General features: G+C 43.8%; 1 protein-coding gene across 1 annotated transcript in view; it reads right to left on the reverse strand.

Moving 5' to 3' along the window:
- LOC117368857 (carcinoembryonic antigen-related cell adhesion molecule 1-like) overlaps positions 1–24,484 on the reverse strand; it is a 193,112-nt gene extending 168,628 nt beyond the window's left edge. Inside the window, exon 1 of the mRNA XM_033962601.1 lies at positions 24,407–24,484. The gene's annotated coding sequence lies outside the window, so the exon portion shown is untranslated. The remainder of the gene's footprint in view (positions 1–24,406) is intronic.
- Positions 24,485–24,996: the final 512 nt, after the last annotated feature.

A 24,996-nucleotide genomic window follows, 5' to 3' on the forward strand; every position in this document is an offset into this window, starting at 1 on the left:
AATTAATATTTTAATGTTTATTTATATTTATATTTCTCATAGTTTTCCAGATCAAGGTGATAAACGAGATCTATCTGAAATAGTTTTCTTCCCTATTAAAAATTGTCTAACTCATGGGTGTTTCTTGAGATGAAAGGAATTCTTTGAGTTTTTCTGGCTCTTCAAATTGATGAGCTTTTATCTTTATATTTAATTCTCATCAAAGCAGGATAGTACAATCCATATTTGGCTCCAATATCCCTTAACAGTTGTTTCAATTGTAAAAATTGTTTCCTTAACTGGACAGTCTCTTTGGCAAGATCTGGGACAAATATCAGTTTAGAATCTATGTAGGCTGGATTTTTTGTTTCTTTTGCTGCTTTTAAAATTTCAAGAACCTGCTGGAATCTTAGTAATCTTAGTATTACTGGTTTAGGTCTTTCTTGATTTTGAGATTTTTTTCCTCCAATTCTATGCGCTCTCTCTATCTGTAATGGCATTTTAAATTTAATAGATAGAATTTTTGGTATTGCTTCCTCCAAGAAGGCTAATATGTTTTCCCCCTCAGCTCCTTCTTTTAAATCAAAAATTCCTAAATTCTGTCTTCTAGATCTATTCTCCATATCTATCATTTTCCCCTTCATTTCTTTTATTATATTGTGATCTTCTTTATGATTCTGTTGTATTTGTTCAATCTTTTCCATTCTATTTTCAATTTTATCCATTCTATTACTTACTATATCCATAAGAACATAAGAACATAAGCAGTGCCTCCGCCGGGTCAGACCATAGGTCCATCCTGCCCAGCAGTCCGCTCCCGCGGCGGCCCAAACAGTTCACGACCTGTCTAAATCACCAGAAGGGGCCCCCATGCCTCCTTGGTTTCCTAATTGAGTCCTATCTTCCTATCAAAGTCCTAGCGCTCCGGTCTTCCTGCACGACCAGGTTGGGTTTCTGCATATATTTTCTGGTTAGCTTTCTCAGTATCCCACGATCCCCTTATCCCTCAGGAATCCATCCAGTCTCTGTTTGAATCCCTGTACCGTACTCTGCTTGATCACTTCCTCCGGTAGCGCATTCCAAGTGTCCACGACCCTCTGGGTGAAAAAAAACTTCCTTGCATTCGTTTTGATCCTATCTCCCTTCAGTTTCTCCGAATGCCCCCTCGTACCTGTTGTCCCCTTCAGCCTGAAGAATCTGTCCCTATCCACCCTCTCTATGCCCCTCATGATTTTGAAGGTCTCTATCATATCACCCCTGAGCCGCCTTTTTTCCAGAGAGAAGAGCCCCAGCCTATCCAACCTCTCAGCATATGGGTAGTGTTCCAGCCCTCTTACCAGTTTTGTTGCTCTCCTTTGGACTCTCTCAAGTACCTCCATGTCTTTCTTGAGGTACGGCGACCAATATTGAACGCAGTATTCCAGATGCGGACGCACCATCGCTCGATACAGTGGCATGATGACTTCCCGCGTCCTTGTAGTTATGCCCCTCTTTATGATGCCCAGCATCCTGTTGGCTTTTTTTGAGGCCGCTGCGCACTGTGCAGATGGCTTCAGTGATGCATCCACCAGCACACCCAAGTCTCTCTCAAGATTGCTTTCTCCCAACAATGCCCCCCCCAATTTGTAGTTGAACAACGGGTTCTTTTTCCCTATATGCATAACCTTGCATTTTTCCACATTAAAGCGCATTTGCCATTTGTTTGCCCAGTCTTCCAGCTTGTCTATGTCCCTTTGCAGGTCCTCACACTCCTCCCTGGAGCTAACTTTGCCGCACAGTTTGGTATCGTCTGCAAATTTTATAACCTCGCACTTTGCCTCCTTTTCCAGGTCATTGATAAATATGTTGAAGAGTAACGGCCCCAGCACCGATCCTTGTGGCACACCGCTCGTGACTCCCCGCCAGTCAGAATATTGGCCCTTTACTCCGACTCTCTGCAGTCTACCCGACAACCAGTGCTCGATCCATCTGTGCACATCCCCTCCCACCCCGTGGTTCCACAGTTTCCTAAGCAGCCTTTCATGTGGTACCTTATCAAAAGCCTTTTGAAAATCGAGGTAAATGATGTCGATGGATTCTCCATTGTCCACCTGACTGCTTATTCCCTCAAAGAAGTACAGAAGGTTCGTTAGGCACGACCTTCCCTTACAGAATCCGTGCTGGCTTGTTCTCAGTAGGCCATTTCTCTCAATGTGCTCGCAGATGCCGTCCTTTATCATAGCTTCCACCATCTTCCCTATAATTGAAGTCAGGCTCACCGGCCTGTAGTTCCCGGGGTCACCCCTCGATCCCTTCTTGAAGATAGGTGTGACATTCGCCAATTTCCAGTCCTCTGGTACCTCTCCAGTTTTCAAGGATAGGTTACAAACATGTTGGATTGTGCCCGCTATTTCTTGTCTTAGTTCCTTCAGAACCCTTGGGTGGATCCCGTCCGGACCCGGTGATTTGCCGCATTTTAACCTGTCTATCTGTTTGAGGACATCTTCCTTACCTCTATGTGCTCCAATTTTTCAGCCTGTTCCCCACGCATGAGCTCTCAGCTATCTCTTTATTCTCCTTAATCACTCCCTTCCTATCTCCATCGTCCAACGGCCCCACCTCCTCTCTCGCTGGTCGTTTCCCCTTTACGTAACTGAAGAATGCCTTGAAGTTTCTTGCTTCCCTGGCCAGCCCCTCCTCGTATTTCCCTTTTGCTTTTCTAACCTCTCGGTGGCATTCTTTTTGGCATTTCCTGTGCGCTTGGTGATTTTCCTCCGTTGGATCCTTTTTCCATCTCCGGAAGGATACTTTTTTGTCATTTATTGCCTTCTTTACTTCTGCTGAGATCCAAATCGGGTCCTTTGACCGCTTGTTTTTGCAGCCTTTCCTGAAACTGGGGACGTACGTTTTTTGTGCTTCCTGCAGGGTGTCCCTAAATAGGGTCCAGGCGCTTTCCACAGTCTCCATCCTAAAGATGTTTCTGAGCTTCCTCCCCACCATTTCCCTCATAGCAACATAGTTCCCTTTCTTGAAGTTGAGCGCAGTTGTTGCGGTTCTCCTTACTATGGGTGTCCCCCTTTCTAATGTGGACACCCATAGTAAGGAGAACCGCAACAACTGCGCTCAACTTCAAGAAAGGGAACTATGTTGCTATGAGGGAAATGGTGGGGAGGAAGCTCAGAAACATCGTTAGGATGGAGACCAATTTATTATTCATAAGATTCATCTCCTTCCTCATCTCAATTATATTTAAATTGATGTTTCTAATTCCTTCCATTACCTCTATTATATCCAAAGCATCCATTGGCAGAGGAATCTCATTTGAAGTCTGTGGATCTTCTTTCAATCTTTTAACTTTTCCTGTTGATTTTGCAGGTGTTTCCAGGTTCTTCTGTTTATTATAAGCCATTGCTAAAGATTTTTGTCTTGATATTTGAGAGAAATTGTAACTTTAGGGTCTAAAAATGATGTTTAGAGGAGGGAGCTTAACTGTTAACCAGCCATCTGTCAACATAGCTATTGCTAGCAAACAGCATTTTCAGTTGGCATAACTGTCAGCAAAGGCCTATGGGAAATTATCTGACTCTGGATGCAGAATTATGTGCTCCTGCACAGAATTCACATACATTAATCATTCAGCCAGACTGGATTGTTTATCAAGAAGATAGGCTGCTTGAATGGGACAAAGAAGCCAGAGACTAATCCCATCTACCATGCCTGCAAGTATCACACCCTCCTTATCAATTAAATTAACCATTGTTTCAAACAGTTTACAAATTCGAAACAGAAAGATACTGGGACATACAATAGTTTCTATACACAGAATAAGATTCCAAGCTATAAAAGCCTCCTTTCTGCAACACATCTGCAGCTCGAGCTCTCTCTTTCTCTGTCTATCCTTCTCTTTATCTATGGAACACGAAGCTTGGACCATCACCCCATCCCCCTTTTCTCTCTCTCTGCCTTTCCCTGGAACTTCAGGCTTCTATGTCTCTCTTTTCCTCTGAACTCTGTAAGGCAGGGAAACTGCGTTGCTCTCTCATTAATTGTAATGCTTAATTGTAATGCTTATGAATATTGCTTTTCTGTAAGACTATTTCTATAATATATTCTTTATGCAATCACCTCTGGCTGTGCCTCTTTGATTCTACTTCCTGGTGAATCTTCAGTGAGGAAACTGAACCTGGGACCTGGCGTGTGTAAAGGCGCCTCTCAAGTGACCCCACCAACCATACATTGTGGGGGCCACTAACAAACCTTACATTTTGGGGGCTTCTCTCGGTCCTTCCTGATGATTTCATTTGGGTAAGCAGAATTCAATTTTTTTTTCCTTGTATGCACTGTGCAATAGGATTATGTATAGACAGAGTGAGATAGAAATCAAAAGACCTTGGAAAACCCTTAGATTGATTGTACTTTAGACTGGATGACACACTGGTGAAAAGTTCCAGTAATATTGTGGGGTACTTGGTGAGATTTTACTTCTCAAGAGACTTTGTATTTTTGATTGATAGACAGAGTGAGATAGAAATCAAAAGACCTTCTGGATGACACACTTGTGAAAAGTTTCAGTAATATTTTGGGTTTTATATTTGGTGAGATTTTACTATCAAAAGTCTTTGTAGTGTTACCTGTGCCAGTTTGCATTGTATGATTTGCTATTATAAGCTTGCTAGGGTGTTGCATGTAAGAATATTTGAGCTGCTCTGAAGAAAAGCATGGTCCAAAATTAAAACAGTCACTCAATTAAGACACGCCACATCTGTACTAATAACTTTTACTTTTTTACCTTGTGCTTTTAATTCTATTTCTTGTCAGTCTCTGCCCTGGTGAAAGGCCCAGTGCACACTGGACTGGAACTGGCAGCTGACACCTCTGCTCTTCTAACAGACTTCTTATATTTTTTCCTGCTAAATTTCTGCCTGTAAATTTCAGGTAGTAACCAGTGTGGGAAAGTGTGGGCATAAGTGTATTATTTATGCCAATGACTCTTGCCTAACACGCTTTACCTTGATTTTCTACCTATTAACTAAAGTCTCCCTCCTTCATCAGTGGGAGCATTTCAATCTCAAAGGCTACACACAGACAGGGACATTTAGAAGGCCATATAAATATAGGAGCAAGGCCCACGAACCAAGGCAGACTTCTGCAGCCTCAAATATGAACCCTTTTGATTTTCAAAAACTCACAGATATTGTACACAAATATTTTGACAAGAAAGGGGGTCCATATGAGGGTAATTTTCCAGAACACACATGGCACGATATTCAGAAACAAATGGTTTCTCATTTTCAGGAGTTTAGAAAGAAAACAAGTAAAAGAAAATGCCTTTTTATTCAAGGAATATTAAGGGGAGTTATTAGCCTAAGACAAGAAAACACTGACTTGAACACTCAGTGCCATCAGCTGTCCAAAGACTTAGATGAGGCACAAATTAATATATCCATGCTAAGAACCCAAATTGTTCAAGCTACAAATTCCTTTTTAACTTTAAATGAACAATTAGAAAAGGCCAAGGCAGAATTAAAGTATTTAAAGTCAAAATGTGCCTCACAGGGACAGGTTAATGCTGTCTCCTCACAGATTCTGTCATCTGCACCAGTGCAACATTCACCCTATCATTCACCCTATAATCCATGTAGTCAGTTTATTGAAAAACAAAACACTGTTTTTGTAGCAGGCCAGCGAAAAGATAAACTAGCTACAGATGTAGAACAGGAAGATGAACCGACAAACGAAAGTGAGGAAAATTAATTACCAGGCCAGAGCAATACCAATAGTACAAGACAAGAAGGCAAGCAGGAGAAAGCAGAGGAGAGAGACAGAGGATTTAGGACAAAAGCAGAAGGAAGGAAGGCAAACTGAAACTGAGAAGGGGAGAGAAGAGGCAGGAGACTAAGGGGATCGGCGAGAGTTAGCTCCGCCCACCTCTGACATCAGCCACCGAAACTCCCCCTTAAAAGGGGAGGGGCCAATCTCCGGAGCACATTGCAAGACAAGAAGGCAAGCAGAAGAAAGCAGAGGAGAGAGACAGAGGATTTAGGACAAAAGCAGAAGGAAGGAAGGCAAACCGAAGCTGAGAAGGGGAGAGAAGAGGCAGGAGACTAAGGGGATCGGCGAGAGTTAGCTCCGCCCACCCCTGACATCAGCCACCGAAACTCCCCCTTAAAAGGGGAGGGGCCAATGGCACGCGGCCATTCGGCGCGCGCCTTTGCGAAGAAGCCGAGAGAAGGAGCCAGGAGCCAGGCTACTCAGCAGTAACTTCAATTTTCAACCTTCAATCTTCCAAATTAAATTCAAAAAATATAAAAAAAAAAAAAATTATCTATCCTTTCTTCTATACTCACTTTCTTCTATACTCACTTTTTTTCTTCTCTCTCTACTTCTCCATCTAGCTACACGTCGGGCACACTCCAGCTCACCAACTTTAGATCACATGGAAGGAATTATGGAGGCAGCAGAAGGCAAGCGAAGCTTTCCAGTATACTGCATTGACTGTCACATGTATGACTACCTCCCTTCCGGGAGGCAGGCCTACATATGCAGTCGATGTCAGGAACTGGCTAGCCTAAAGAAGGAGATCGGGAGACTACAGGTCAAAGTACAGGAGCTAGAGGGACTCCGCTCCATAGAGGAACCAAGGGAATTTGAACCAACCGAGGACACCAGCAGAGATAACCACATCCACGAACAGGTCAGAGAGCTCGAAAGATTCATTGAGGAGGCCTGCAAGATGGTAGAAATACAGGATCACCCGCTCTTCAGAAGGGAACAAACGGATGGAGGACAGGACCCGCCAGGAGCCACCAGGACCCACCAGGACCCACCAGGAGCCGAGGGAGAGGAACCTTGCGGAGGAATCAACCAGGAGAAGGAAGGATTGGAGGATCCAATCATCGACACAGACCTGAGACCCAGGAGGAAGCTGAGGAGAGGAAAATCTGCTATCGTGGTGGGAGATTCAATCCTGAGAGAGGTGGACAGTCACATAGCAGGAGGCAGAGCGGATTGCCTAGTGACATGTCTCCCAGGGACGAGGACAAAGGACATCTCCGACAGAATCGAGAGTATCATGGAGGGAACTGAGACAGAGGACACAGCAGTGATAATCCACGTCGGAACAAATGACGTCAGCAGAAGGAATTTCAACATGACTACACTGACCGAGCAGTTTAAGATCCTGGGGAGGAAGCTGAAGCTGAGAACAGGGAAGATAGCCTTTTCAGAGATCCTGCCAGTACCAAGAGCAGATGCGAAGAGGCAGACCGAGCTGCAAGCAACAAATGGATGGCTGAGGCGATGGTGTGACGAGGAGGGTTTCCTCTTTGTACGGAACTGGTCAACCTTTCTGGGGAAAAACAAGCTCTATAGGAGAGACGGACTGCATTTGAGCACGGCTGGGACGAGGATGCTGGCACGTAACATCCAGACCTGCATAGACATGAATTTAAACTGATAACAAGGGGAAAGCCGATAGTCGATCTGACCTCGACACATCGGACCACAGTATCAAGCAAGGATACTGAAACAGAAAATGGCGATAGTGGACTAGAGACAAAATGGACACTTTATGGACATAAACCCAAAGATGCAGCACAGGGACCCGAGAGGCAACTAGAAATAAAGAGTAAGACAAGGAGGAAACAGCAGGACCCAGAAGGCTATCAAAGAACAAAAAAGCGGGCAGAGGACGGGATAGACACACCACAGGAGGCAACACGTGAGGAGACCAGCAGGAGCAACAAATCAAGAGTAGATCCAAAAGAAAAGGTAGCAAACTGGGACTTAAATTGCCTATATACAAATGCTAGGAGCCTAAGGACTAAAATGGGGGAGCTAGAAGTTATAGCCGGAAATAAGGACATAGACATAATAGGAATCACAGAGACATGGTGGACAGAGGACAACAAATGGGATGTGGCCCTTCCAGGGTATAAACTCTACAGGAAGGACAGAGCACACAAAAAGGTGGGAGGAATAGCACTGTATATAAAGGACTCCATTCCTTCATCCAGAACAGAAACAACAATAAGGGCGGACAGTCTGGAGTCACTATGGGTTAAGCTGACAGGAGGGGAAGGAGCTGACATCAAATTGGGATTGTACTATCGCCCACCAGGACAGTCAGAAGCAAACGACCTGGAACTGGAGGCCGAACTGAGGCAGGAGTGCAAAAGTGGAAGGGTGGTGGTTATGGGGGATTTCAACTATCCGGGAATAGACTGGGACATTGGGCACTCAAATTGCACGAGAGAAACTAAATTCCTAGAGGCGATAAGGGACTGTTTCATGGAGCAACTGGTCATGGAACCAACGCGAGGGGATGCCACGCTAGACCTAATCCTCAACGGGCTAGAAGGACCCGCAAAGGAAGTGGTGGTAATAGCACCATTAGGGAACAGTGATCACAACATGATCCAGTACAAATTAAACATGGGAACATCAAAGGTGAAAAGAACCAAAACGACAGCACTCAACTTCAGAAAGGGAAACTACAAGGACATGAGGAAAATGGTAGGAAAAAAGCTCAACAGCAACTCAGGGAAGGTGAAGACCGTAAAGGAAGCCTGGACACTGCTTAAAGGCACAGTGCTCGAGGCACAAGACCTGTGCGTCCCAAGGTTTAGGAAAGGGTGCAAAAAAAATCGAACTAGAAACCCAGCATGGATAACATCTGCAGTTAAAAAGGCGATAAGTGACAAGAAATCATCCTTCAAGAAATGGAAAAAGGATCCAACAAAGGAAAACCAGGAAGAGCACAAAAGACACCAGAAAGAATGTCATCGAGAGGTCAGGAAGGCAAAGAGAGAATATGAGGAAAGACTGGCAGGAGAAGCAAGAAACTTCAAACCCTTCTTCAGGTATGTGAAAGGGAAACAACCAGCCAGAGAGGAAGTGGGACCACTGGACGACGGAGACAGGAAAGGAGCGATAAAGGAGGAAAAAGAGATAGCTGAAAGGTTAAACAAATTCTTCTCGTCAGTCTTCACCAGAGAGGACACATCCAATATCCCAGAACCCGAGGTGATTATAAACGGAGAGCACGACGAAAGGCTGGTACAACTAGAGGTAAGCAAAGAGGATGTCCTCAGACAGATAGACAGACTAAAGAGCGACAAATCACCAGGCCCGGACAGCATCCACCCAAGGGTACTAAAAGAACTGAGAAACGAAATAGCAGAGACACTTCGCCAAATATGTAACCTCTCCCTAAAAACTGGGGAGATCCCAGAGGACTGGAAAATAGCAAATGTCACGCCCATCTTTAAGAAGGGATCAAGGGGTGACCCGGGAAACTACAGGCCTGTGAGCTTGACCTCGGTTCCTGGAAAGATGCTGGAAGCAAGGGTAAAGGACACAATCTGCGAACACATAGAAAACAATGGACAACTGAAGGCGAGCCAGCATGGCTTCTGCAAGGGAAGGTCATGCCTCACGAACTTGCTGTACTTCTTTGAGGGAATAAACAGTCAGATGGATAAGGGTGAATCCATAGACATCATTTACCTTGACTTCCAAAAAACCTTCGACAAGGTACCACATGAACGGCTACTTAAAAAACTGTGGAACCACGGGGTGCAAGGGGATATCTACCGATGGATCAAACACTGGCTAGCGGGCAGGAAACAGAGGGTTGGAGTCAAGGGCCAATACTCAGATTGGCAATGGGTCACGAGCGGAGTTCCGCAGGGGTCAGTGCTGGGACCTCTACTATTCAATATATTTATTAACGATCTGGAAACGGGGACAAAATGTGAGGTTATCAAATTTGCTGATGACACCAAACTCTGCAGCAGGGTTAGAAACACGGAAGACTGTGAAGACCTACAAAAGGACCTAACGAGACTGGAAGACTGGGCAAAAAAGTGGCAAATGAGTTTTAACGTGGAGAAATGCAAGGTCATGCATGTAGGGAAAAAGAACCCGATGTTCAACTACAAAATGGGGGGAACACTGCTAGGGGTGAATAACCTGGAAAGGGACTTGGGGGTGATGGTCGACTCATCACTGAAACCATCGGCGCAATGTGCGACAGCCTCAAAGAAAGCAAACAGAATGCTGGGCATCATCAAAAAGGGTATCACAACCCGGACGAAGGAAGTCATCATGCCGCTGTATCGCGCAATGGTGCGCCCGCACCTGGAGTACTGTGTTCAATACTGGTCGCCGTACCTCAAGAAGGACATGGCGGTACTCGAGGGAGTGCAGAGGAGGGCGACTAAGCTGATAAAAGGTATGGAAAATTTTCCATACGCTGACAGGTTAAAAATGCTGGGGCTGTTCTCCCTGGAGAAGAGGAGACTTAGAGGGGACATGATAGAAACCTTCAAAATCCTTAAGGGCATAGAGAGAGTAAATAAGGACAGATTCTTCAAACTGAGGGGAGCCACAAGCACTAGGGGTCACTCAGAGAAATTGAAAAGGGACAGGTTTAGAACAAATGCTAGAAAATTCTTTTTTACGCAGAGGGTGGTGGACACATGGAATACGCTTCCGGAGGAAGTGATAGGCCAGAACTCTGTACAGGGGTTCAAGAAGGGTTTGGATAGGTTCCTGGAGGATAAAGGGATAGAGGGGTACAGATAGAACTTGAGGTAGGTTATAAAAGTGGTCAGAAACCACTTCACAGGTCGCAGACCTGATGGGCCGCCGCGGGAGCGGACCGCTGGGCGAGATGGACCTCGGTCTGACCCAGTGGAGGCAACTTCTTATGTTCTTATAAGTGACACAGCTCCAGTAACTGTAGTGCTGCATGGACATATGAAGGACAGTGACATTGAAAGAATAGTACAAAAAGTGGGACCTATGCCTTTCAACATAAATGAATGGTGCAAATGGGCTATTGACATACTGATTCACTGGGGTCTAGGGAAATACAAAAGGAACACTGCAGATTTTGATAAGCTTATGCACCTAGCCTTGGGTCCACATTATTATAAATTTGGATCTCTTGTTCATCCATACCAATTTGTAAAGATGGGCATCGAACAACTATTTTGCTGCACCTCTTTGCAAGTACTTAGAACTTTCACCCCTGCCAACCGATATACCAGAGCAGTTTGCTTATAGAGTGTGGGTAATCAACGCGGTACTTAACGAACATGAACATTGGCCCACTTCCTCAGATTATGGTCAGAGAGAACATAAAGAATTCCTATTAGAATTATTATCTCCCGAGATTACTACACACCTTCTGTTGTTCTCAGAGGACCCTAAAACTACGCCTTTTGATACTTTACTGCTCAGGATTGGGTCTGTGTGGAAGACCCAGCCAGCTCAAATTATTTCAGTATCAGAAGCTAGAAGGTGGCGTGCTGAGGGAGCACCCCAATACAAGAAAACACCACACACAGGAAATAGAGGTCATGTCAGAGGTAGTTACAGAAATTCCTCCACTCACATTCCCTTCCATGAACTCAGAGACCAAAAGGAAAAATTAGATAAAGAGAAAATGAAATGGGAACAGGATCGTCACATAATGCAGATAGAATTGGACAGAGTAAAAAGTGATTTGACAGCTAGGAACAACAGTGCTAGTCCATAGGGATGTCCTGACTCTCTGGGTCCGAATGCCAAGGTGACTCAGGCCTTCACAGCCCAGCCAGACTCCTTTCACTTACCTGTGGACTCACTTTTGGAAACGCAGGATAAGGGAAAGAAGTCAGACTCAGAATTCAGCTTGAGGTATGTGGCACCTTTGATTTTGGACACTTGCGGCCGCCCCAATGTTAATACTACCATAGAGGGTCAGGATAAATTAACTTTAATTGATATAGGGGCTGGAATCAGTTTTACAGATAGAGCACCTCCTACTGGAGATCAGGAAAATATGGAAATTTGTGAGATTCAGGGTCTCAATGACAAAGCTTCAAAGTGTATGTCTATCCCACACAAGGAACAAATGAAAGACATTGTAGAAACTACTGCCAGCACGAGTGAGAATACAGGCAAAGAAATAGTTGAGGTGGCTGGTCTTGCATTGGGTACAGGAATTCTAAATGCTTCTAAACCTTTGGTTCACGAGGTTATTCCTGTTCAGTTAGCCACACTGTGTAGCATGCCAGTGCAGAAGCATGATCATAGTGTAACTCACTCAGAGGCTGCAGATGTTTCTGTTTGGGCACAAGATTGTGGGAAAAGGTACACTGAAATTTTGTTTGAGGGCAAAGATCCTGAACCACAAACACAGCATCCAGTACTTCCTCCAGCAACAGAACTTGTGCCTAAAATGGAGGAGAGGGGTCTGAGTGGACCTATCTCTTCAGCATGTGGCTCTCCAGTTTGGTCAGATGCTAAATCAGAGGGCTCTGTTAGGCTCACTATATACTCTAGGGCCCTAAATAAGATTTCAAAGCCTGTAGTACCAGTGGCAGCCTCTTACTCTGATATGGATTGCTCTGAGAAGAGAAGATGGAACTTCTATCTACGTGGGTGTAGTCTACAGACCTCCGACTCAATTGCAGCAAATTGATAAGGATCTGATTGTGGATATCCAAAAGTTTGGAAGGAAAGAGGAGGTTCTGCTGTTGGGAGATTTCAACCTGCCGGATGCGGACTGGAATGTTCCGTCTGCGGAATCGGAAAGAAGTAGGGAGATTGTGGATGCCTCTCAAGAGGCTCTGCTCAGACAAATGGTGACGGAACACACAAGGGAAAAAGCGATATTGGATCTGGTCCTCACAAATGGAGAGAGTATCTCTAATGTTCGAGTGGGTGCTCACCTGGGTAGTAGCGATCATCAAACGGTTTGGTTTGATATAACGGCTAAAGTGGAGAGCGGCCGCACGATACTTAAAGTCCTAGATTTCAAACGTAAAGACTTTAATGCTATGGGAGAATACCTGAAGAAAGAGCTGTTAGGATGGGAGGACATAAGAGAAGTGGAAAGACAGTGGTCTAAGCTGAAAGGAGCGATAAAAATGGCTACGGACCTTTATGTGAAGAAAATCAATAAAAACAAGAGAAAAAGGAAGCCGATATGGTTCTCCAACCTAGTGGCTGAGAAAATAAAGGCGAAAGAGTTGGCGTTCGTGAAATATAAAAAAAACCAAGACGAGGAGAGCAGAAAGGACTACAGAGTGAAACTGAAAGAAGCCAAGAGAGAGATACGTCTGGCAAAAGCACAGGCGGAAGAACAAATGGCTAAAAATGTAAAAAAGGGAGACAAAAATTTTTTCAGATATATTAGTGAAAGGAGGAAGATGAAAAAAGGAATTGCTAGGCTAAAAGATGCTGGGAACCAATATGTGGAAAGTGAGGTGAAGAAAGCGAATGTGCTAAACAAATACTTCTGTTCTGTGTTCACAGAAGAAAATCCTGGAGAAGGACCGAGATTGTCTAGCAAAGTTACACGGGAAAATGGAGTAGATTCTGCGCTGTTCATGGAGGAAGGTGTTTATGAGCAACTTGAAAAACTGAAGGTGGACAAAGCGATGGGACCAGAAGGGATCCATCCCAGGATACTAAGGGAGCTCAGAGAGGTTCTGGCGAGTCCTATTAAAGACTTGTTCAACAAATCTCTGGAGACGGGAGTGATTCCTGGGGATTGGAGGAGAGCGGATGTGGTCCCTATTCATAAAAGTGGTCACAGGGATGAAGTAGGAAACTACAGGACGGTGAGCCTCACTTCAGTTGTTGGAAAAATAATGGAAGTTTTGCTGAAAGAAAGGATTGTGTACTTCCTTGAATCTAATGGGTTACATGATCCGAGGGAACATGGCTTTACAAAAGGTAAATCGTGCCAATCGAACCTGATTTAATTTTTTGATTGGGTGACCAGAGAGTTGGATCGAGGACATATGCTAGATGTAATTTACTTGGATTTCAGCAAAGCCTTTGATACAGTTCCTCATAGGAGGCTGTTGAACAAACTTGAAGGGCTGAAGTTAGGACCCAAAGTGGTGAACTGGGTCAGAAACTGGCTGTCGGACAGATGTCAAAGGGTGGTGGTTAATGGAAGTCGTTCGAAGGAAGGAAAGGTGAGTAGTGGAGTCCCTCAGGGATCAGTGCTGGGGCCAATCCTGTTCAATATGTTTGTGAGTGACATTGCTGAAGGGATAGAAGGAAAAGTGTGCCTTTTTGCAGATGATACCAAGATTTGTAACAGAGTAGACACCGAAGAGGGAATGGAAAAGATGAAAGAGGATCTGCAAAAGTTAGAGGAATGGTCTAATGTCTGGCAACTAAAATTCAATGCAAAGAAATGCAGAGTAATGCATTTGGGGATTAATAATAGGAAGGAACCGTATATGCTGGGAGGAGAGAAGCTGATATGCACGGACGGGGAGAGGGACCTTGGGGTGATAGTGTCCGAAGATCTAAAGGTGAAAAAACAGTGTGACAAGGCAGTGGCTGCTGCCAGAAGGATGCTGGGCTGTATAAAGAGAGGCGTAGTCAGTAGAAGGAAGAAGGTGTTGATGCCCCTGTACAGGTCATTGGTAAGGCCCCACTTGGAATATTGTGTTCAATTTTGGAGACCGTATCTGGCGAAGGACGTAAGAAGACTTGAGGCGGTCCAGAGGAGGGCGACGAAAATGATAGGAAGCTTGCGCCAGAATACATATGAGGAGAGACTGGAAGCCCTGAATATGTATACCCTAGAGGAAAGGAGAGACAGGGGAGATATGATTCAGACGTTCAAATACTTGAAGGGTATTAACGTAGCACAAAATCTTTTTCAGAGAAAGGAAAATGGTAAAACCAGAGGACATAATTTGAGGTTGAGGGGTGGTAGATTCAAGAACAATGTTAGGAAATTCTACTTTACGGAGAGGGTGGTGGATGCCTGGAATGCGCTCCCGAGAGAGGTGGTGGAGAGTAAAACTGTGACTGAATTCAAAGAAGCGTGGGATGAACACAAAGAGTCTAGAATCAAAAAATAAGATTAAATATTGAACTAAGGCCAGTACTGGGCAGACTTGAACAGTTTGTGTCTGTATATGGCCGTCTGGTGGAGGATGGGCTGGGGAGGGCTTCAATGGCTGGGAGGGTATAGATGGGCTGGAGTAAGTCTTAACAGAGATTTCGGCAGTTGGAACCCAAGCACAGTACCGGGTAAAGCTTTGGATTCTTGCCCAGAAATAGCTAAGAAGAAAAAATTTAAAAAATTTAAATTGAATCAGGTTGGGCAGACTGGATGGACCATTCGGGTCTTTATCTGCCGTCATCTACTATGTTACTATGTTATTATGTAAAAATGTACAGCACTGTGTACGCCTTTCAGCGCTATATAAGTAATAATAGTAGTAGTGGTTGTTACTATCTATGTTTATGTGCTTAGTCCCATAAATAGAAGTTCAGTTTAGGATGGGCTGGAGAGGGCTTTGACAGAAACTCCAGTAATTTGGAATGTGAGGACAGTGCCAGTCAGACTTTTATAGTCTCTGTTCTACAAAAGACAATATAGGGCAGACTTCTACAGTCTATGATCTTGAATTGTCAAATATAGGGATACCATATTTGAAGACGCAAGGCCCAATCCACCCCCAGCCCTGCCTCATTCCACCTCCAGCCCCACCCTGTTCCGTCTCTAGCTCCACTCCCAAAAGCGGCATCTCTTTTTTTCCAGCCTCCGACCGTATCTGTTTTGGAATGGGACAAATTGGGTATGGAAGCACAACAGTCACCTTTTGTTCCCCTGTCCTACAGTCAAACGCCCTGAGCAATCAGAATCAAAGTGTACTGTTCTCATTTGGCAATCTTGTTGCAACAGAGAACAGGCTTTCCTTTGGAGGGACTTCCACACCTACTTTTAGCCAGAATACCTCAGCAACACCAGTGGCAGGTAGCCTATCATTTGGGAGTTCTAGCACTCCTGGCTCAGGCTTTGCCACACCAGGTCCTTAACTCTTGCATTGCATTTTCCATCGGTCTGGGATCTAAACCATCTGGAACATGGCAGTGACTGCAGATACAGAGATACAGAGCATGTCTGCAAAAAGCAACTTTAATATATATATATATATATATATATATATTTATATTTATTTACATTATTATTATTATGACATTGTAACCTGTTTATTTGTTTTTACATTTTATGTATTTTACTTTTGTAAACCGCCTTGAAGTATGATTAGACGGTATGACAAATTTTAATAAAACTTGAAAATTGCACAGATGTGTGTGACGTCATCCACAAATGCTTGTGGAAGGCTCTCCAGACACAGCCAGAGCTCAGGGCTTTCCAAAACCTAGACAACCTGCCAGGTTTTGGAAAGTCCATCCGGGAACCCAGACAGTCCTCTAAAAAGAGGACATGTCTGGGTTTTCCCAGATGTCCAGTAACCCTAGTCCAAGAGAGCCAATTGAATCATGAATTAATAATGAGTGTGACTTGGGCAGACTGATGGACCATTCAGGGCTTTATCTGCTATTATTAACTATGTTCTATGATTCTGGTGGGTTCTGTGGGTAGCTATATTGATTAACTGCATTAGGGTTCATATTTCATCCACCTGTGAATCACAGAAGCAGCTCTCTACAGGCTGCACACCTCTAATAACAATCCCAGAGGCAGCCCTCTGCAGGCTGCTTATTGCATATTGCAAAGATGACACTTACCCCCCTCTTCTATTAAAATGCGCTAGCAGTTTTTAGCGCAGAGAGTCGCGCTGAATGGCCTGCGCTGCTCCCGACGCTCATAGGAACTCTCATGATGCACTGAGGTGGGACCTAAAGCCCAAAATTGTCAATGTGGCCACGAAGCAGGAGATATTAAGCAACCCTTCTGCTTCCAACTAAAGGTATGGGGAGGTTCGGGGGTCCTCCAGTGGCAGGAGGAGTAGGCATCCCTACTGCCATTTTACTTGGGGGGGGGGGGGATGAGTCAGGGGGGACCTCCAGTAACAGGAGGTAATAAGCATCCCTCCCATTTTGCGCAGGGGGGTGAGTAAGGGGACCTCCACTGGTAGGAGGGAGTAGGCATCCCTCTTGCCGTTTTGTGTGTGTGTGTGTACCTAATTCCTTCGATCTTCCCAAACACGATGTCCTTCTCCAGTGATCTCTCTCTTCTGATGGTGTGACCAAAATAACAGTCATCATTTGGGCTTCAAGTGACAGCTGGTTTGATCAATTTGTTAGTTCTTCTGGCAGTCCATGGCATGCCTAAAATCCTTCTCCAGCACCAAAGCTCAAATAAGTCAATCTTCTTTCTGTCTTGTTTCCGTAGTGTCCAGCTTTCACATCCGTAGCTAACCACTGAGAAAATGAGTGTGTGGACATGTCTGATTTTTGTTTGTAGTGCTACCTCCTTGCCTTTGAATATTTTGTTGACAGACTTCATTGAAGAGCGACCAAATGCTATTCTGCAGAGTATTTCCTCCCTGCTAGTTGCTTCTTTGTTTACAATGGTGAGAAAGAAACTAAAAAAAAAAGGCTCAATACGAATGGAGACCGTAGAGAAAGCTTGGTCCCTATTCAAAGACACGGTGCAAGAAGCACAAAACCTGTACATCCCCAGGTTTAGGAAAGGATGCAAAAAAAATCGAACAAAGGACCCGGTATGGATAACAAATGAAGTGAAGAAGGCGATAGGTGACAAGAAGAAATCTTTCCGAAAATGGATAAAGGACCAAACCGAGGAAAACCGGAAGGAACATAAAACATACCAGAAAAACTGTCACCGAGTGATTAGGAAAGCAAAAAGAGAATACGAAGAGAGGCTGGCTGGGGAAGCAAAAAACTTTAAAACGTTCTTCAGATACGTTAAAGGGAGGCAACCGGCGAGGGAGGAAGTAGGACCGTTGGATGATGGAGACAGAAAGGGAGTGGTAAAGGAGGAAAAAGAGGTAGCTGACAGGTTGAACAAATTCTTCTCGTCGGTCTTCACAAGCGAGGACACATCCTATATACCAGAACCCGAAGAGACCATAAGTGGAGATCGAGAAGAAGAAAAACTGGCGCAAATAGAGATAAGCCATGAGGATGTCCTCCAGCAGATAGATAGACTGAAAAGCGACAAATCGCCGGGCACGGATGGAATCCACCCAAGGGTTCTAAAAGAGCTAAGAAACGAAATAGCGGAAACACTCCGACAAATTTTTGACCTATCCTTGAAAACGGGGCAGATCCCAGAGGACTGGAAAATAGCTAACGTCACACCTATTTTTAAAAAGGGATCAAGGGGTGACCCCGGGAACTACAGGCCGGTGAGCTTGACTTCAGTTCCGGGCAAGATGATGGAAGCACTGATAAAGGACAGCATCTGTGAGCACATGGAAACAAACGGACAACTGAAAGAGAGCCAACATGGCTTCTGCAGGGGAAGGTCGTGCCAAACAAACTTACTGCACTTCTTTGAAGGTATAAACAGCGAGTTGGACAAAGGGGAACCCATAGACATCATTTACCTCGACTTCCAGAAAGCCTTTGACAAGGTGCCCCATGAGCGACTACTTAGGAAACTGCAAAACCACGGGGTGGAAGGGGATATATACAGATGGATTAAACACTGGTTGGCAGGCAGAAAACAAAGGGTTGGGGTGAAGGGACAATACTCAGGCTGGCGGAGTGTCACGAGCGGTGTTCCACAGGGGTCTGTGCTCGGACCGCTGCTGTTCAATGTGTTTATAAACGACCTGGAAACGGGGACGAAGTGTGAGGTTATAAAATTTGCAGATGACACCAAACTCTGCAGCAGGGTTAGGACCGCGGAGGAATGCGAAGACCTACAAAGGTACCTAAACAAACTGGAAGAGTGGGCAAACAAATGGCAAATGCGATTTAATACAGAGAAATGCAAGGTCATGCATATAGGGAAAAAGAACCCGATGTTCAGCTACAAAATGGGGGATCGGTGCTAGGGGAAAGCAACCTTGAAAAGGACTTGGGTGTGCTAGTGGATACAACAATGAAATCAACGGCACAATGTGCAGCAGCCTCAAAGAAAGCAAATAGAATGTTGGGTATTATTAAGAAGGGTATCACAACCAAGACGAAGGAAGTCATCATGCCGCTGTATCGAGCGATGGTGCGCCCGCACCTGGAGTACTGTGTCCAGTATTGGTCGCCGTACCTCAAGAAGGACATGGCAATGCTTGAGAGGGTCCAGAGAAGAGCGACGAAAATGATAAAAGGCATGGAAAACCTTTCATATGCAGACAGGTTGGAAAGGCTGGGGCTCTTCTCCCTGGAAAAGCGGAGACTCAGAGGAGACATGATAGTGACTTTCAAGATCATGAGAGGTATCGAGAAGGTAGACAGAAATAGATTCTTCAGACTAATGGGGCCCACAAGTACAAGGGGGCACTCGGAGAAGCTGAAAGGGGACAGGTTTAGAACCAATGCTAGGAAGTTCTTTTTCACTCAGAGGGTAGTGGACACATGGAACACACTGCCGGAGGCTGTGATAGGACAGAGTACACTCCAGGGTTTTAAAGAAGGATTAGATAAATTCCTGAAAGATAGGGGGATTGAGGGATACAGATAGAGGTAGAGATGGGATATAGAGAGAGTTTAGATAGAGACCAAGGGGATTTAAGGGTTCAGACAATGATCACCGTACAGGTCATGGGCCTGATGGGCCACCGCAGGTGCGGACTGCTGGGCGCGATGGACCTCTGGTCTGACACAGCAGAGGCAACTTCTTATGTTCTTATGTACAAAAGAGCCCAGGAGATTGAAATCCTTTACAACTTCTATTCTATCACTTTCAAGCTCAAAATCTTTATCATTTTCCAGGTTCATGATCTTCGTCTTGTTTATGTTCAGTTCTAATTTCATGTTGTGACTTTCGGTTTTGACTTTTCTCAGAAGATACAGCTTGTCTTCTTTACTGCTGGTGATGAATGTTGTATCATCTGCATAGTGCAGGTTGTTTATGTTTCGGCCACCAACTTTGAAACTAACACTCTTCTTCCAAATTTTCTTTTCTGAAGATGGTTTCACCGTACAGGTTGAACAGGTTAGGTGACAAGATACATCCTATCACTTACATATCTTAAAAAAAAAAAAAGTGTCTTCCAATTTACCTTATTGGCTATCTTTGTTAGGGAGCTTATGAATGGTCATACTAAAATGCGCTGTGATAATTAAATTAGTAAACTAGTGGTGTCTGGGAGGGTGAAGTCTGAGTAGGACAGTGTGAGCATGATATTCTGATTTACTTTTACCCCTGAATTATTTTGAGCGGATGCTTCTTTGTATACATTTAGTTTCATAGACGCCAGCTTTGTGGGTGCTGTAGGTACCAAATCACCCCCAATTTTGTGGACCTCACGTGACCACAGATGCACCAGTTGCCCTCAACCCTGAGCAGAGACGATGCTCAGGCAGACTTAGTATGGACTTCCTTTTGCATCCCTGATTTGAAGGATTTTTCAAAACTTTCATAAATATGTGAAATCATATTGAATTATAGATTCTTGTCCTTCAGCCCTTATGGCAAAAGCACCTCAAAGTTTCCCATTTGAAATTTATGAATAGATATCCAACTCATTAAGTAAGGGAAAATTTCCACAAGAAGAAGGCAATATAATTATCACCCCAATAATCAAAAATACTAAAGAATCATGCTCCCTATCATCTAATTATAGATCGGTTGCATCTATCCATTTTTTTGTGAAAATCATGGAGGGATTAGTTCAAATTCAGTTGACAAAGTATTTGGAGCAACATTCTTTATTTCACAACTTTCAATCAGGCTTTAGATCACACTTTAGCACAGAAACTGTACTAGCCACTCTGTTGTAGTTTTTAAACAGCTTATTGAGTAAAGGCAGCAATGCGCTTGTCCTTCAATTTGACTTGAGCAGTGCTTCGATCTCGTTGACCATATAAAATTGCTAGAAAGTTTAGATGCCATGGGGATCCATGATAAAGTCCTCTCTTGGGTCAAGGGATTTTTAGAATCTCATTTATATCAGGTTAGATTCAATAACACTCTCTCTACTATTTGGAAGAACCCTCATGGAGTCCCTGAAGGTTCACCACTTTTGCCTACACTGTTCAATGTGTACCTTTCCTCTCTGGGTTTCAAACTGAACAATTTAGGAATAAAATATGTGTTGTGAATCATGTCCCTGCCTACTTTGCATGCGTTTCTCCTCATTTGCATGCACGAATTCAAAACAGATCGCTGGAGAGGTTAGTTTATCTAATCATGTATTTTTTTTAATAAGTCTAACTTATGGGCAGACTGGATGGACCGTTCAGATCTTTATTTGCCGTCATTTACTATATTACAATCATTATTCCTTACAGTACTACATTGGTTCAAATTACTCATACCATTGACCTTGTCTTGAATCTGATGGACTCATGGATGTCAGAATTTAAACTATAATGAAAAGACCACATTTTTTCTTGCTTCCTCCCAAAAGGACCTCCACGAATCATCTATTGTATTAAACACAATTCAATACATGATTTGTTCTTCTATAAAAATATTGGGAGTTGTTTTCGATCAAAATCTAACAATGAAAAATCAGATTGACACTGTAGTCCAAAAGGGGTACTACACATTATGGAAGCTCCGTACTATTAAATTGTACTTCGAAACTTCTGCATTTAGACTTATGGTCCAATCATTAGTACTGAGTCTTCTGCACTATTGTAATATTGCTTATTTAACTACGACTAAGTAAAATATTTCCAGATTACAATTAATCCAGAAAACGTCGGTAAGATTGATTTATGGTCTAAAGAAATATGATCATGTAACCTCTTTCTATCGTGAGTTGCATTGGCTCCCCGTGGAGGTACGCATTATCTTTAAACAGGGTTGCATATGTTACAAAGGCCCAGATTCACTAACCTGCCCGATCAGGCCCGATCTGGGCAGGTCTGACAAATTCAGGAAAGAAAAATATGCAGATGGGGGTGCACGGATCGCTGTTGTGCGATCCGCGCACATACGCAGACCATATGTAGTTGGTCTGTGCATGTCCGTTCAAGATGCAACCTTTTTTAAAAAAATTTTTTCCTTTCCACAGGCTGGCTCTCCTGCTCCCCCCTTCCAGGCAATCTTGCAGCCCAGACTCTCCTACTCTCTGCTGCCTTCCTTTCAGTGTGAGGCTGTGGGTTTAAAGCGGGGCTGTACTGTGGCGTGCAGCCCCGCTTTAAACCCGCAGGCTTGCACTGCATGTAAGGCGGAAGAGAGCACGAGATCACTATAGTATAGAAATCATGCAGGGTGGAAGACAGAATCTGTGAATGTAAAATAGAAGAAAAGAAGATATTGGAGTGTCTTGCAGGCAAAGGAGCAAAAGTTCCTGACTTTGGAACTGGAGTAAAGAAGAAGGCAGCTGAAGCAGGGAAAGTGCTGGATTGTAGGCTAAAAGATTCTCTTTTCTGGGCTTAGCAGTTTCTTTTTGGACTTTGGCTTCTGCAGCCCCTGAAACAGCGAGACCGGGGCAGCAGAGAGCAGGGCGGCGCTGGAGAGAGGGAAAAGAAGGTCTGTGACTGGTCCCCAGAAGTCACTTCTGGAGTTGATCGGCCAGCCCAGTCAAATCATGAAATGTGTGTGGTGAATCATGTCCCTGCCTACTTTGCATGCATTTCTCCTCATTTGCATGCATGGATTCGAAGCGGTCAGGCTGCTCTGGTGTTATCAGCAAGCTGCAACACATTTCCAACACATTTGTTCAGCAACCAAAATATAAAGTGCAGGGCCAACCTGGCCACACAGGCTTCACAAACAATAGTCTGGTTCTTATTTCAAAAAAACAGAAAGAAAAAACACAAACCAGAACTGTGGCTGGACTTTAGTCTTTGCAACTCAGTCCTCTTCACCAGCCTTAAATGGTACAGATAGGTTTAGCAATGCTCTCTTCCTATGTAGGAGCAGTAAGGAGAAACACACAAAATACTTGCTGCATGAAAAATAAAACTTTTCAAAACCAAAAAAAAGTAAACTGCTAAACTTGGAATCTTCCACAGGCTGCCTGCAGCTAGGGAACTCACACAAACGGAGCTGCTCTGTGACTGACGTTCCCTGCAGAAACTTATCACTGCTAATTAGCCTCCAGCTGTGTGGAGAGGAAGAAAACAAAATGCTTGTAGCTTGTAAATGTTTAGGCAGTTCAAGGCAACAAACTATATGAAAGCATTCTTCAGAGCCTAGTTCTGGGAAGTTTAAGTACTTCTGAACACACAGCAAACTTAGTCCCAAAACTTTCAGAACACAGGTAAGCATCAAATATAGCAAAGCACTTCCAACCTTTTTAGCTTGAATCCATTGCTTCCAATCTCCCACTAGGAATAATTGTCACACCAATGTCCATGGGTTCCCAGCATTCCAGCTGCCTCTCAATGGTGAGACCAGACACCTCTGAAATGTCCATCTCACAATCTCTTCCCAGCTCATCAGCATTCAGCTGGGGAGATAAGTCATACTGCCTCTCAGGCTCACGTTCCCAGCCTCTCTGCTCCTTCCTCTCTCTGGGTCTCAGCTGCCTCATTTTAACTGGCTCCAAGCCACCCCTCCCTGCTATGAAGAGGGGGAAGGGAGAAAGCTCCCTCTGCAGCTATGACTGGTCATTTGATAGCTTCCTGCTGGTTCTCTGCTTTTCTGGGAGATGTAGTTTCCTGGCTCCTGAGGTCATATGAGCTCTAACAGCAGGCTTGGAAGAGTGACCTGCGGCTGGCCTGAACTCTCCCTGGCAGTCACTGTCTGTCTCGTCAATCTCGGTTCAAGAGAGGTCAGCGCTATCAACCTGGTAAGCTCTTCTGCATAGGGGCTTACTGCTCTTCCAAGTTAATCCTGTGACGAAGCTAGGAGGAGAGCTAGATTTGTCACAGGCCGGAGGGACATTTGATCGTAACGGGGTCACAAACCGATTGGTACACGATCAGTTTGCTTTGTGAATGTAGCCCAAAGTCATCTTTGGCCAAGCTCCACTTTATTTAGCTGACAGATTTTCAATTGCATCCTATAAGAATATTAGAAAATCACATGCTCTGTTTGTATTTCCCTCTGTTAAAGGCTGCAAAGGCAAGATTGCTTTCATTTCAAGCAGCTTTTCATGACAAAGATTTTCGTTCACTGTTACTTACCTCTCACTCTTATGAACACTTTAAAAACAATTGAAGTCTTATCTTTTCCCTAAGTACTTGTCTGAGTAGTTACCTATGGCCCTCTTTTGTAGATTATGTAATTTTTGTAAACCGCATTGAACTTATGGTTATGCAGTATAGAAATATAATGTTATGTTATGTTATGATCTTTATTAAATACATTTTGAAAATACACATACAGGTATTAGATTTAAAAAAAAATCAAAAGTTTATTTACAAAAGACCATCAGATCATGGAAAAAACTTTTTTTTTTTTAACTAAATCATTAGGCACTAAGGTAGAAAAACTTGCAAAATTAAAATAGTCAGTTGGTGGCAGAGTAGAATTAGAAATGATGCATAAGAAAGATTCAAGGACTCACCTGAAATTTCTGCTCCTTAATGGTGATATATATTTTTTCCTTCCCAACCCAGTCTTCTCTTTGTTTCTTACCTTCGTTTACTATCATGATATTTTCAAAATCAAATGCAGGCACGATAGTTATGGATATGAAAATGATATTCTCACAGATAATCAAAATAAGAGTCTCAGAGTTCAACTGTCCATAGACTGCAAGAAAAAAAGAGAGAAGAGATAATGACCCTCTTCCTGAGTACCATTGCTCTCTTATCTTTCAATGTACCTGTCTAATTTCCTTTACACAGTAAAGAACCTGGTTTAGTGCTTTAGCTGAAGCCTCTGTTCAGGTGGATGGAAGTGTGTGTGTGTGTGTGCTTCCTATTTCCAAACCTTGTGCATAATTCCTTCAGACAGGGAGTTTTTCTAATCTATGTCTGCTCACCCATTATAAAGAACTCCTCTTTCCCAGTGACAATCTCCACATTAATTAGACACCATAACACTGGAGGAGGGTGGATCGGATCTAATATGTATGGTTAATCTCTCCATGTTTCTCCATACAGTTGGCTTTCAGCCAGTTTCCCAATTTAAGCCAGTCTTCCTGTTTGGGCTGATCTTCAGGGTTAGGGCTATCAGAAAACGAAGCAGCAGAGTTTCTTAATTTATTCATTGCATATGCTGAA

The sequence above is a fragment of the Geotrypetes seraphini genome, chromosome 11, assembly GCF_902459505.1.
Source record: "Geotrypetes seraphini chromosome 11, aGeoSer1.1, whole genome shotgun sequence".
In the NCBI taxonomy this organism is placed as follows: Eukaryota; Metazoa; Chordata; class Amphibia; order Gymnophiona; family Dermophiidae; genus Geotrypetes; species Geotrypetes seraphini.